Here is a 13200-nt window from a genome sequence, read left to right on the forward strand (position 1 = left end):
GCATCCTGACCTGGGATGGAACCTGCAACCAAGACATGTGACCTTACTGGGGATCAAACCAGCAACCTTTCACTTTGTGGGATGATACCCAACCGAGTCATGCCAGTCAGGGCAAACCTACTATTGCCAAAAAGTCCATATAGTTTTAATCCATTGAATAAAAGACACGTTTTTCATTTTCACCAATAACTTCATTGATTTGGATATTTGAGTATGTTGTCTCTCTTCTGAGTATATAGTGTTGATTGTTTGCAATGTCTCGATTTGATCGCTATCACCTTCAGCTAGGCCACCGGACAGTGGAGCATCGTCCAATGAGAAGTCTCCAGCACCAAACTTCTCAAACCACTTTTGACACATTTGATCAGTCACAGCACCTTCTCCATACACCACACAAATATTTGTTTGCATTTCAGTTGTGTTTTTACCTTTCTTGAAATAATAAAGAGTAATGTGCCAAAAATGTTGCATCTTTTCTTCAACCTTCAATATTAAAATGGCTACACAAAAATTCACCAATTTTAATGTTTTTTAATGCACACTAATATGACAGCTGTCACAATACAATCTAACAAAGTTGTTTTGAAGTTAAAGACAACTAAGCGCTACTGGAGCCATCTTATTAAAAAAGTTAACAGAGAGATAATGATTGGCAGGTAGGCTGGGAATACCAGTAAGTCCCAAAAGGTTGGGATTTTTGTTTTTCTCTTTTAGGTTCAGGAAGTTTCTACAGATTGAAGTTGTACAAAATACAATATCTTTTAAAAACTGTCTATTTAAAAAAATCACACACATCAGAGTTAGTCTGTCATAAGAGAATAGAACCAAAACTGGAACTATCCCATAAAGCCCTAGTCTGTGACATGTGTTCCCCACCCTGCACTCCCCCCCAGTCCCACCCCCAGTCCAGATCATCCTCAGTGTTCTGTGCTTCAATAACTTTGGGAACCTCTGCATTCACAAATGTGCAGTCTTATAGTGTTTCCACACACATTAGATGTTAAAAGCTCTTCAAAGCTTTGAGATGAGAAGTCTACTTTTAGCACAATGCCCTTTATTACTTAACTGTAAGACAGGTCTTTGTAATACTTATTACAAAATACAATTTGGAAATTATTGCACTAGTAGATAAGGATTGCTATCTAAGTTTTTTTATAAGAAAGTGTTCAGTGGTGTGAAGATTTGATAATGGGTTTGTAAACCAAGCCTCAAAAACTGTTATTGGCTTGCAGGAATTACTTAGGGACTGTATCTTATTAATCTAATTAGCTTTATTAACCCTCGATTCCAGAGAGCTTGACACAGTTTCCTGGGGAGGTGCTCAATAAGTGCTTGTGGACCTTCCAATGACTACTGGAATTATACTTTAACAAAACTACTACTGTGTGCCAGGCGCAGGTCTAGTCCCCCCTGTACATAATCTCCTATGAGATGGGAGCTATAATGAACCCATTTTAAATATCTGGCTACCGAGGCTGATAGTGGCTCAGTGAATTTCCAAGTGTATCCAGTTGGTAATTAAATGAATTACAGTTAGGCTACTGCTAAAAATGCTTGGTTTGATAAAAAAAAATTCTAAACTAGAATGTTTCTGTACTGGTTCTGCCCCTAACCCATTTATGATTTTTGTTTAGGTACTTCCTTTTCCTACATCTCTGTTCTCTTGGCTGAGGGGTTGCTGATTAGATTCACTACATTCCCATTAAGGGTGCTTTCAGTAAGACCATCTATATATTACTGCTGAAAAACCTACAGTGCCATGACTTGGTTATCATATTTGTAAAAACACTAGTTTTCATTTAACTTTTTAATAAAAAATTAAACTGTATCACAGTAGCTAATTATAGTAACCCTAACTAGTAACACAACTCATTATATTTAAGTTTAGTGTGAAATTAAAGTTTTAAATAAACATAGATAACCCTGAATGCCTTGTTTATGTTTAGTTCCTTGTTATTAGTCATGGCTTACCACAAGCTGAATTTTGGTTCAGGCCAATGACATTGTTTTTTCTTTCTTTTTTAAAAAATATTTTATTTATTTATCTTTAGAGGGGAAGGGAAGGAGAGAGGAAGGAAACATCAATGTATGGTTGCTTCTCATGCATCCCCTCCAGAGAATTGGCCGCTGCCGGACACTGGCCTGCAACCCAGGCATGTGCCCTGACTGGGAATCCAACCGCGATCGTCTGGTTCACAGGCCCGTGCTCAATCCACTGAGCTACACCAGCCAGGGCGACATTGTTTTTTCAATCCATTTGGAATATTTTCACTTCTAATCTAATGATTCCAGTTCTCTCAAAGGCATTAGGCATTGTTTTCAAATAGGAACAACACTAGGAAAATGAATATGAAAGCCAGATGGCATGAAAACTCAACATGCAAATTCTGGGGTAAACAAAAATTTACAGCCACAAGTGAACAAACATTACAGAGCTGGAGTGATGTACGGAAAGGGACCGAGGACACAGCCCCGGAGAAGGGCCCGAGCTGGAGGAGAGAGCCTGAGACTGAGGAAGTGCATCAAACATGCTTCCGTTCCGACGTGAGGGAATTCCTGCCTCTCTCTTTCCCTGACATCATTCTCGTTCCAGGAGATACCACTCCTTGCATCCAATACAATGACACTCGCTTACCACTGCCCAGGGATATGAATTTTAACTCAGTCTCCAACAACCGGAGCCCAGCCTCCTTCTAGGTTGTGAAGTATGAGAGCCCTGAATGAGGTGGCAGGGGAACGCGTGAGTCTTTGGGCTCAGACGGGCTTCATTTAAATTTCACTTCTGCTGTTGCGTGGTAGGGGGCCTGAGACTTTTAGTACACCGTAACATTTAGTCTCCTGTCCATGAAATAGCAGCACTGCCAGTTCTCTCTCTCTCTCTCTCTCACACACACACACACACAGCTGCACTCACTTATAGAAAGAGGTGGACATAGTTCCTCTTTCCATGGGAACTGAACCCAAGGAACATTAATATTAGGTGCCCATCACATGTGGGGACAATTCTAGAACCAATATAGGAGTGAAGTTTCGGCGTAGAAGTGAAGAGCAAGGCCTTAGAGACAGACCATCCTGGATTGGAGCCTAGGTTCTGGTTTAGGGTAATCCTCTAACCCAGTGCTTTCCAACAGAAGCACAGTGCAAGTCACATGTTTAATTTTAAATTTTCTGGTAGCCACATTAAATGTGTAAAAAGCAACAGATGAAATTAATTTTAATATTTTGTTGAACTCAATTATTCAAAATAGTATTTCAATCTGCAATTGATATAAAAATATGGCTTAGATAGTTTACATTCTCTGTTTCACACTACTGCATACCTTCATTCAGACTAGCCTCATTTCTGGTGCTCAACAGTCACAGGTGGCCACCCGATTGGACACAGGCTCCTTCTGGCCAAAGAAAGGCAGCAGGATCCCCCTCTCCTGAGGCTGCAGTAAGGACTGCTCTTGGGGAAACGAATGCCAAGTGCTTGGTGCAGCCGCAGAACACAGGACACCTGGGAATAGTGTCTTCTCTCAGTGCTGTGTCTGCTTGTTGTGGTCCTTACCTTGTCTCACACAGTGCAGATCCCAAGTAACTCTGCTGGCCACCTTTTCCCGGTCTACCTGAATGGAGAGTCACCATAAGGTGAGCCAGGTTAACAGAAACAGAGACTTGATTTTCCTTGAGCCAGGAGGGTGCAAGACCTCCCGGAGGCCCTTGTCCTAACAGGTGTGCATCAGGGCAGCGATTTAAGATTGGTTTCAGAACAGCACAGGTGGACAGGTGAGATATCGTTTGCTGCAAAGCTGGGTGAGGTGTGGCACCTGGCATTAGGTCTCAGAGGAGTTAGAAATATAGGTACCATGTCTTGACCTGAGGCAGTGGGTGTGCACTTAGCAAAGTTGTGCAGCAGCCACAGCTCCAAAATATCAGGCCAGCTCTGACCTGCTCAGAAATGGTCTCTCTCTGGTTGGTTTCTCTCTCTCTCTCTCTCTCTCTCCCTCTTCCTTTCTCCTTCATTTTTTCTTTCTTCCACAAATCCTGAATAAACATCTTTTTGTGATGCTACCAAAGCCCAGTGTTCCTAGTATAGGGTGGGTCAAAAGTAGGTCTACAGTTGTGAGTACATAAACCATAGAGTTTATTCTTGTTTTATTAATTATCGTATCATTTTCCATAGGAACAACTGTAAATCCACCTTTGCCCCACTCTTTAACAAATAACACTGGTGAGTTCTCAGCATGTGCCCAGCCCCAGGCTAAACACTTTGTGTTCCTTCTCTCATTTAAGGCCCACAACCAATTCGGGGCTGTAGGTACCACGGTTATTCTCATTTTGCAGATGAAGGAATCTGAGGAACAGTGAGATTGAGAAGCTTGCCCCAGGTCCTATAGCCAGGGTTTGTGTCTAACCTATGTGGCTTCAAAGAAGAAGACACGGTTATTGCCCTCCCTGAGTGGGTACCAAGAAAGCAACAGAGGGACCAACTAGCTCTGTTGCAGAAGTCACTTCTCAGAGGAGATTACAATCTGTCTGGGGCTTGAAGGTCAAACAGGAATGTGCCCGATAGGCCAAGGAAATGGGAGCAAGAGCAGTAAAAGCAACAAATATGAATTACATAGTTTACCTTCTGTCCTTTCATTCCTTGCCATTGTCTTCTCTACAGACCGGATGGCATTTGTCACTGCCAATCCACCTGTAGCCTCAGGCCACCTTTTGACAGTCTGTCTCCTAAAGTACCCTGCACCTAGAACCTCATTTCCTCCCTTACTATTATCAGTAACATTCAGGGAATGTATGAGAAAATTCAGAATGTTTAGAACTCATTTTTCAGTTCCCAAAACATTCTTGGAGCAAATCTGTCTCATGGCCTCTAAAGTGGAACTTCCTCCAAAAATCCCTAAGGCGCTGTGGCCTAAAGCACAGACTGTGGACTCGAACAGCCTGAGGTGGAATACCAGCTCTACCACTCATCCGCTGTGTGACAAAAAGGCTTCTCGCTCTCTCTGAATCCCAGCTCCCTCACTGATAATTGAGGCCACATTGAATCCACAGGATGGATGTGAGGGTAAGTGAGATCCCACACAAAAGTACCTGGCACACGGTTTGCCTTCAGCACCTTGCCAAGGAGAATATAAAGGTAAGAGGGGAAGGCAGGTAGAATCTCCAAAGCCACATCTTGTACTCACAGTGGTAAATGAGGTTGAAGGCAGCAGTCCTGCTTTATGAAGAGATGTCAAATGTTTGTAGGTCAAATAGTAACAGCTTTTGCAACATCATGGATGGAACTGGAAAGCATTATGCTGAGCGAAATAAGCCAGGTAGTGAAAGACAAATACCATATGATATCACCTTTAACAGGAATGTAAACAACAAAACAAACAAGCAAGCAAAATGTAACGAAAGACACTGAAATACAGAACGTGCTGACAGGGTCCAGAGGGTAGAGGGGAGAGAAGCACAGAGTAAAAGGGGATGGACTCACATGAATGAGTATGAAGGACACATGGACAATAACTAAGGTGGGGGGCGGAAATGGGAGGGAGGTGGGGAGCACTGGGGGGGGGGCAGGGCTGGGAATACAAGAAAGAAAACTGTACTTGAACAAAAGTTAAATTAAAAAAATGTTTGTAGGTCACACATTCAGGTGCCTGAGAACCCAGGGTCACTCAGGCCTGGGGGCTGACTGAGATCGACCCAACACACAGCAACTGATGTATAAACCAGAAGCCTGATGCTTTATTTACACTGTAGAGGGATGTCTCTCTGGCACACCCCCTGTAGAGCTGGAGAAACACTGGCAGGTTCTTTCTCTTCCACCCTTTGTAGCCTGCAAACAGACTGCATCGTCATTTCAGCACACTGTGCAACAATGCACTTGGCTGAGCCACAGCCTTCATTGGTGTCCTCCACTGCCAGGCATACACGCTTGTTCCTGCATTACAGGTGGGTCCTCGGCATGAGGCTAAACTTTAATTAGAAAGACCCTCCTCCTGAAGAGCCACTCAGCACCTCAGCCTAACCTGGGCACTTCCCAGGTTACCTCCCCAACACCTTTACAAAGCAGCTCAGAGGGTGAGGCCTTCCTGCAGATGGCTTCCTTCACCCACAGGTGCTGGTTCTCATGGGTTCCACTCCCAGTGGGTGGGTTTATTGCTAAATTCTCCCCTAACCAGTACTTCCCATACACTGACCAAAGACAGGAATGAGGAAGTAACACTGAACAATACCTACTGCATGCCAGCACTGCTGAGAGTGAGGCATTTACACTTAAACTTCATGAAGCCTGTTGGGAGGTATCTTCATCCCCACTTGATGACTATGTCACCCAAAGCATGCGTGTTTTCCAATACCCACGGTGTGGTAACATCTGCCAGATTATCAGAACCAGAACCTGATTGCATGATCCGTTCTGTTGGAGGGGCTGCAGCTCTGGCACGTTTTCTTTTAGTGGAAGCTCAGCTGTGAACACCAAGATGAAGCAATCAACCATTAACCCTGTCTGCAATGCACTAGAGGCAGGAAAGACGGTTTTGTCCTCCAGGGTTTACACCTGTTATGCCTGTTGCAGGTAATTACTGCTTGCCAGCAATACTGAGCAGTGCCTGTTGGTACTGTAAGAATAAGGGTGGATGGGGAGAGACTGGAGTGGGGAGAGTGGGGCAGAAGTATGAGAACACACGGGTAGGTTGGCAGAGAAGGAGTGGGTAGAATTTAACATTTCCTGCCCCTTTCACACTATGCCAGTATCTTCTGGTTAGTAGGAAAAGAACAGAGAACAAAATTTCTGAAGGCATTTTCTTTGTTTATGAGCATGACCTTGCCACTGTTCAATGTTCATAAAATTTGTTAATTTTTAAAAATTTCAAAACAATTCAGAAGTGCTAAGGGACTCTAAGCAGTATCCTGGCTGTATTAAGTATAAGTCTCATGATCTAGGTACTCAAAGCACACAGAGAAAACAGACTGTTAAAGATTCCCAGGTGGAGATGATGGTCTGCAACACTGTAAGTAAAAAATAAATAAGCTTTGAGGAATGTCCCTTTAAGGAATATTTGGTCTTGCATCTCCTGAATCAGGCTAAAGGACTTGCAACTGAGCTGGACAGAATCCTGTGGATCTGTCAGAGGAAAATGTGTCCGCTTTTTGCCTCTCTGTCAGAGAAGCACTGATTTATCCCTCACTAATTTCTAGAAAACTGGGAAGTCTCAGATTCTTTTTGAAAAAAGACATGGGGAGGAGAAAAAAGTGAAATTTCACACAAGAAGCTGCTCAAAAGCTTAAAAACTTGTCCCTGTAACTTTTCTAAGAGGCAGTTTCCTCATCTTGAAAATAAGAATAAGGAAATCTCTCTCTGAGGGATGTTGAAACTGAAGTCTTTGAGGCATGGAAAACATGTTTCTCTCCCCCTTCTCTTAAGAAGATGCCATTCCTACATGCTGTGGGATATATATCTTATCACAGACTTGTAAATTGTTGGAGACTGAAGTGTACTTAGAGACTTGGAAGGCCAATACCTTCTTTCTTTAAATGATATAACCACAGTCCTGAGGAATTAGATGACATGCCCAAGACAATGCATCCAGCCAAGGGTTGACCCAAGATCCTGACCCACTGCTCTTCACAGTTAGTATGTAGTATTTGTTTCCCTCCTTCATTGTGGGTCTTGTTAGGTCAATACACTACTCAAATAAGACTATTACTCAGTAACCACAGTGCAAACCCAATGTACACCCCCACAGCTTCGATCCAGTTCCTACTAATTCAAGGGTACATGGCCTCTGGTGGGCTTATGGGAGAGGACCTCTTGCATTGTGGATCGTGTTAGGTCAACACAATACTCAGATAAGACTATTATTCATTAACTGTAGTGCAAACCCAGTATACACCCCCACAGCTTCAATCCAGTTCCTACTAATTCAAGGGTACATGGCCTCTGGTGGGCTTATGGGAGAGGACAATGACATCAGGAACTAATGTTTTTGTTTTTATCCTTCTCAAGGTGGGCAATGGCCTTAGATGTGGGTGCTCCCAAGAGGGAGTGTGATGTGATGCAGTGGAAAGTCCAGAGCTTGTGTTTGGTAGGCCTGGTGGGTGGGACCTGTCATGAGCTGAGTGACTTCAAGCACAGGTGCAATTTATTTTCTCTGACACTCAGTTTCTCATCAATAAAAATGGGGACAACTGTGATCATGCCTGTGATACATACCCACCCAATTGTAAGTCTTAATACTTGGTAATTTTTTTCTTCTTCCTTTGGGTTCAAAAGCATTTATACCTATGAATGGAGCTGGGGGAAGGGTTTATCGAACTAAATACAACTTTCATAAACATTTTTTTGTTAAAAGAATATTATCAAATATTTGTGTGCATTTAGAAAAATTTTAAATGCGAAAGTAAAGAAGATGATAATATTTCACTACATTGTTAATAGTTGATGGATAACCTTCTAGATTTTCTTCTATGCAAATATCATGCACATTTTTATATAAAAATAGTATAATATTGTACCTACTATATAGTAACCTGCTTTTAAAATGCCGCAATAAATCATGAATATCTTAACAAATAAACCCACTTGTACAACTTAATTTTTAATTACTACACAGTTGTCAATTGACAGTTGGTTCAGTTATTCGAACCAATTCCTTTTGTTAGACATGTAGATCATTTCCAATTATCTGCTGTTACAAAAAATGCCATAATTAACATTCTTGTAAGTCTTTGTTCACACCCTTAACTATTTCTTTTGTACAAATGCCTGAAAATGAGATCACTGGGTTAAAGACAATTCCTAATATTAAAGTTCTGCAAATATTTTGCCATATTGCCCTCTAAACAAATGTTCACAAATAATGTTCACACCAGCAGTATACATAACACTAGGAAATGTTTTTCATTTGAATGTCTGCAGCTTGGGTTTCTCGGCTCTACAGTGGACAGATAGCTAAGGGCTTTGGAGGGTAAGAAAGAGGTTCTTCCATGCAACTAATATACTAAGTTCTTCTCCAGTCAGTAAAGTTATTATTTTGTGACTAGCACAATGCTAGATACTAGAAATACAGAATTAAGAAAACATACCCCTTGCTCTGAGGAGCAGAGCACAATAAAGTGTGATGAGTCTGAACACAAAAGAAGGTCTAGGAGTTAACACTTAACCCTAGGTCTTGGTAGTCAGAGGCGGCAAAAGGAACGAGTGAAGATTGACTGGAGCAGATGGCATCTTAGTTAAGCTTTGAAGAGTGAACAGGAGTTAGTTCCAAGAATTGTGGCAGGGCAGAGGGATCACATGTTCAAGACCTTGAAGTGGGAGCAAGCAGACTCAGGGGTATTCTACCAGGAATCTAAGCACCAGTAATAAAACTAAAAAGACTTTTTAAATGAGTACCTATTTTTCATCCATTCTATCAAAAACAACCGGACAATTATTTGCTTCAGTGTCATGTGGCAGATACCAGGAACTAATGGGTTGCAAGTCACCAGTCACTGACAGCAGAGAGGACCTGGTGTGGTGCAGGTTCGTGGTCCTCATAATGAATCTCTCTGTGATATGGGGGATACGTGGCTTGTGATTCAATGAAAATTTGTGACAATCCTCAGCCTTTTCTACAGTTTAGCAGGTAATGAGATAGTCTTTCAACTTTTTTAGAGTTAAGATATCTAAACTCTAGAAATGCTCTTTAGCTAAAATAAACCAGGCCCCAGATATGATGGGTAATTTTTTTCTACTGTGGTTTTATCCAACTTGAGTGTGTGTGTGTGAATTAGAAGGCAAAAAGGAGGAGGTAAGAAGGGGAAGAGGAAACGGCAGGCTACCAAGCAAAGAGGTAGGCTGGCAGCGACCTGGGGGCCAGCTGTGCTGTGATTTGCATAGCATTCTCAAAACAATGGGGAGTCCCAGAAGGGTTTTAAAGACTTGATTCTCAGAGACACCACTCCAGGTAGCCCTGATGAATGGTGCCAGCTTCTGCAGGACACCCTCATCACCAGGGTCAGAAGCAAAAGAATAAACACAGTGTCAGTCTGTCTTCATGGGGCTCCAGTTCATACTTGCAGGTTCTAGCCTGTTCTCAGTCCCCCTACTGATCTTCTCTTTCTGAGCACCTGCCCTGTGGACTTGAGGCTATAGCATTAGACACAGACAGCCTTACAGGTACTGTTTATCCAGCTCCCACAATAAGGGGGGCACAGTTGCCTGAGCCAATTCCCTGTGATACCTCATTTGGTTGAACCCTGATATAGTTCTGAGCAACAGTGACCTGTCGGAGGCAGTACGGCTGCAGAAACAGGAGTGACAGTGCAAGCAGAGAGGAAGGGGTAGATCTGAGATGTATTAAGGATGTAGAAAATCAAGACTTAGTGACCTATCAGAAATGGCAGGGAGGATGAGAGCTGGACCAAGAATGACCCTAGAGGTTTCAGGCCTGTGACTAGGCTGAGGAGTTGTACTGCCATCACAGGGGTGGAGAAGATTTGGGAAGGGAGGAAATGAAGAGTGGAGCTGGGGACTGTTAATTGGAAGAGCCCAACAGATCTCTAAGTGGAGATTTATAATAGGTGTTGGACATATGCACCTGAAGCTAAAAGGGGATGACTAGGTCATCATCAATACCACAGGGAGGCTAAGACAATTGCAGTGATGGGCTCACTCTGGGAGGTGAGGTAATAAGATGACTGTTGAAGTGAAACTCTGGGAAAACTAATATTTAAGGGACAGAGAAAATGAGTTACAAAAGGGGGGGAAGGGAGGGGAAGGGAAGGAGAGAGGAAGAGAAACATCAATGTATGGTTGNTGCAAAACCCAGGGAAGGAAAGGGGAGGGGAGGGGAGGGAAAGGAAGGGAAAGGGAAGGGAAGGGAAGGGAAAGGAAGGGAAGGGAAGGGAAGGGAAGGGAAGGGAAGGGAAGGGAAGGGAAGGGAAGGGAAGGGAAGGGAAGGTCTGTGATTGAAAGGCTGCAGAGGAGAAAGCCAGGCTCCATGGATAAGAAAGGATTGAATGCAAAAAAGAAAGGGGTAGTCAGAGGGTCAGATGACACCAAGAACTTGAACAAAAATAAAAAAGATAAACATGTATCCATTGGATTCTGTACCCAGGAGGTTCCTGGTGGCCTTTGTAAACACTAGTTTCATTGGAGTGGTAGAGATGAAAGCTAAATTGCAGCTCAAAGGAAAAAAAAAAGACCATTTAGGTTAGGCCCAGGTTGAAAATTTATAATTTTGAAATTAGAGTGAAACAAATGTAATAACCCATAAAATGACATGCTGTAATGAATCCTGGTATGAATTAAGCCCACTAGTATTTTCTGTCCTCATTTCTGAACATGATAAGGGGTGTGGCATACCAATGAGCACATTCCATACACACACAAAAATTTTAAGTCCATTAATGTAGTGTGTCACTAACTTCACACGCATCCCAACTTCTATCATCTTAGCTGCATACAACATAAGAGGATAACAGCAGCAACAAAATTTTTATTTTCTAAAAAATATCACCCTGGCCAGTGTAGCTCAGTGGATTGAGCGTGGGCTTGTGAGCCACGCAATCACAGTTTGATTCCCATTCAGGGCACATGCCTGGGTTGCAGGCCAGTTCCCAGCAAGGGACACACAAGAATCAACCATACATTGATATTTCTCTCCCTCTCTCCTTCCCTTCCCCTCTAAAGATAAATAAATAAAATGTTAATAAATAAATAAATAAATAAATGGCTGCTCTTTAAAAAAAATCTATAATTATCTTTATTTCTAGATTAAAAATACACTTAACTACGCTGTTTAAAAATCTTATTGTTTTCCCTCTGCCTCCAGATCTAAGCCCACTCTCTTTTTTTAAATATATATATTTTATTGATTATGATATTACAGTTATCCCATTCTCCCCCCTTTATTTCCCTCTGCCTTGTACGCCCCGCTTAGTTCATGTCCATGAGTCATACATATAAGCTCTTCAGCTTCTCCATTTCCTATACTATTCTAAACCTCCCCCTGTCTATTTTGTACCTGCCATTTGTGCTTCTTATTCCCTGTATCTTTTCCCCCTTTCTCCCCAGCCCCAACTGATAACCCTTCACATGACTTCCATTTCTGTGATTCTGTTCCTGTACTAGCTGTTTGCTTAGTTTGATTTTTAGGTTCGGTGGTCGATAGTTGTGAGTTTGTTGTTACTTTACTGTTCATAGTTTTAATCATCTTTTTCTTAGATAAGTTCCTTTAACATTTCGTATAATAATGGCTTGATAATGATGAAGTCTTTTAACTTGACCTTATCTGGAAAGCGCTTTATCTGCCCTTCTGTTCTAAATGAGAGCTTTGCTGGATAGAGTAATCTTGGATGTAAGTCCTTGCCTTTCATGACTTTGAATGCTTCTTTCCAGCCCCTTCTTGTCTACAAGGTTTCTTTTGAGAAATCAGCTGATAGCCTTATAGGAACACTTTTGTAGGTAACTGTCTCCTTTTCTCTTGCTGCTTTTAAGATTTTCTCCTCTTTAGTCTTGGGCAATGTAATTATGATGTGCCATGGTATATGCTTTCTTGGGTCCAACTTCTTTAGGACTCTGAGCTTCCTGGACTTCCTAGAAGTCTATTTCCTTTGCCAGATTGGGGAAGTTCTCCTTCATTATTTTTTCAAATAAGTTTTTTATTTCTTGCTCTTCCTTCTTCTGGCACCCCTACAATTCAGATGTTAGAACATTTAAAGTTGTCCCAGAGGTTCCTAAGCCTCTCCTTATTTTTTGAATTCTTGTTTCTTCATTCTGTTCTGGTTGAATGTTTATTTCATCCTTCTGGTTCAAACCACTGATTTGAGTCCTAGTTTTCTTGCCTTCACTAATGGTTTCCAGTACATTTCTTTTCATGTCACTTTGCATAGCCTTCACTTTTTTCTCCATTTTGCATCCACGTGCAACCATTTCTATGAGCATTCTGATAACCAGTGTTTTGGACTCTGCATCTGATAGGTTGGCTATCTCGTCATTGCTTAGTTCTATTTTTGGAGCGTTGATCTGTTCTTTCATTAGGGATATATATATATATATATAGACAGACAATATATATATATTGTCTCTGCACAGCTGTTATGTTGTAAGTGTCAAAGCCTTAGGTATTCACCAGGGTGGGGCAACCCACTTCACTTTATTTGACACTGTCCATGAGGGAGGTGTCCAAGAGGGAACAATGCTGCTCGCTCAGCTCTTTGCTGGTTTTCAGTCACTTT

This window comes from Sturnira hondurensis, unplaced genomic scaffold (assembly GCF_014824575.4).
Source record: "Sturnira hondurensis isolate 20B ecotype Veracruz unplaced genomic scaffold, ASM1482457v3 Scaffold0019216, whole genome shotgun sequence".
Taxonomy (NCBI): domain Eukaryota; kingdom Metazoa; phylum Chordata; class Mammalia; order Chiroptera; family Phyllostomidae; genus Sturnira; species Sturnira hondurensis.